Below are 2,350 nucleotides of genomic sequence, written 5' to 3'. Positions count from 1 at the left end.
TCTGATCTCTGTGTGCATGCCATGCTATGATGGAATGCTATGATGCCATGCTATGATGGAATGCTATGATGCCATGCTATGCTCCCCTGTGTGCACTTGCACGCACACACAAATGTAAACAAACTTTAAAATGTAAAACAAAAAGAATATAAATGCATGACCTCACCCGCTCCCAGCCTCGTTTCACTCTTCTGGACTTGGGGTATTTTAAAAGCTCCCTAAGTGATTCCAATGTGTGGTGTGCACCCATCCCAAAGACCCGCAGTCAAGAGAGTGGGTACACTGCTAACTAAATAGCAGGTTGTTTTGCAATATTTTTGTGGGTGCAATACTGAAGACTCAACTGAGGTGTCTGTGCATGTTTAGCATGCTCCACCCCAACTCGTACCCTGCTAACCTGACTTCAGCACCAGCCTTTATTATGGAGAGTCCTCTCTGTAGGGAAAACCTGCTCTTGAACTGGCTCAGTCAAAAAAAAAAAAAAAAAAAACCTACATATGTTCACCTTCCTCGCTTCTATCCTGGGATCAGCCACGATGAAATCAACAGAAGGTGATGGTCAGGAAATTTAACATGAAGAAACCAGGAGTTGGGATGACAGCTCAGTGGTGCAGTCAGTGCTTAGCAAATATGTTCTGAATCTGACCTCGGGCAGCGCATTAAAAGATGCCAGGAGTGCGGTGGAGGCAGAGGCAGTTGGAGCTCTGAGGGGTCAAGGCCAGCCTGGTCAACAAAATGAGTTCCAGGACAGCCAAGAATAGATAGTGAGACTGTGTCTCAGAAACAAAGAAGGTGTATGTGGTAGGAATGGGCAAAAAGAAGGAGGAGGAGCAGGAAGAGGAGGAGGAGGGACCTGGAAAGTGCTAGACTATCCCCAGATTAAAGAGTGGACTTTCATATATTTCATATCTTTCATATTTCATATATTCATGAGGAGTGCCTCATATACAGATGGACACACAAAACAGGCACAGTGGTGTGTACACTTAATCCCAGCACTTGGGAAGAGAAAGCGGGAGAATCAGGAGTTCAAAATCAGCCTCAGCTACATAGCAAGTTTGAGACCAGTCTGAACTAATGAGATCCTGTCTCATAGTGTGTGTTCATGTGTGCGTGCATGTATGTGTGTGTGTGCATGAGCACCTGAAATGCAAACTGAAACGCCTGAATTCAAACCTCAAACCCATGTAACATAGCTGGGCAAGGATATGCATCTGTCAGCAGTGCTGAGAAATAAAGATGGGAGGATCCCTGGGGCTTGCTTGGTGTGGGAGAATTGTCTGTATTCTGTCAATCATGTTTTAAATAAATGCTGATTGGCCAGGCAGGAAGTATAGGCGGGGTCAACCAGACAGGAAGTAGAGGCAGGGTGATGAGAACAGGAGAATTCCGGGAAGCAGGAAGCTCCTTCTGCATTCCTGCCCAGACCACAGAAGAAACAAGAAGTAATCTACCCGGCTGAGAAAGGTACCAAGCCATGTGGCTAACATAGATAAGAATAATGGGTTAATATATGCTATAAGAGCTAATAAGTAGCCTGAGCTAATGGGCCAATCAGTTTTATAATTTATGGAGATCTCTGTGTGATTTTCTTTGGAGCTTGCCTGCTGTGGGGTATCGGGCGGGACAGAAACCCCAACAAACAGGCCCTCCATGTTACACTTGCTCATGCCTATCTAGCTGAATCCATGAGATCCTGGATCAAAGACAGACCCTGTCTCAAAAATACAAAAAAAAAACACCTGGCTTCATTTCTGTGAAATTGCTCTTTGAAAATTTAATTTCCACGTGTAAGCCAACTGAGATACTACCGTGATGGTGCTGATTTCCTTTGATGATGCTTACCATCCCGTTTAGCCACTGAACCTTTTATTATTTGTCTATTTGTAAAGTTTATCTGTCTTAACTCATTTAATAAATATACTGTTTACCTGTTTAAAAAAATGCAAGGTGGAGCGGGGTGAGTGGCTCACACCTTTAATCCAAGCATGTAGAAGGCAGAGGCAGGTGGATCTCTGTGAGTTCAAGTCTACCCTAGTGTACATAGTGAGACCCTGTCTCTCTCTGTGGGTGTTTGTGCACACACGTGCACATGTGAATAAAGGTGCACATTGCATCTAAAAGAGGGTGACAGATGCCCTGGAGTGGGACTTAAAGGCGGTTATGACCCAGTTAATGTGGTTACTAGGAACCACACTTAGATCCTCTGCAAGAACAGTAGTGTTTTAACCACAGAGCCATCTCTTCAGTCCCTCACGGGTTTTTTGTTTTGTTAGTTTATTGAGTTTTTGTAATTGTTACTGTTTGGTGGTCTCCTGACAACTTGTTTTTTGTTTATTTACATATTTTT

Source organism: Microtus ochrogaster, chromosome 2, assembly GCF_000317375.1.
Source record: "Microtus ochrogaster isolate Prairie Vole_2 chromosome 2, MicOch1.0, whole genome shotgun sequence".
Taxonomy (NCBI): domain Eukaryota; kingdom Metazoa; phylum Chordata; class Mammalia; order Rodentia; family Cricetidae; genus Microtus; species Microtus ochrogaster.
The sequence above is the reverse complement of the archived record's forward strand: the minus strand, read 5'-3'. Positions refer to the sequence as shown.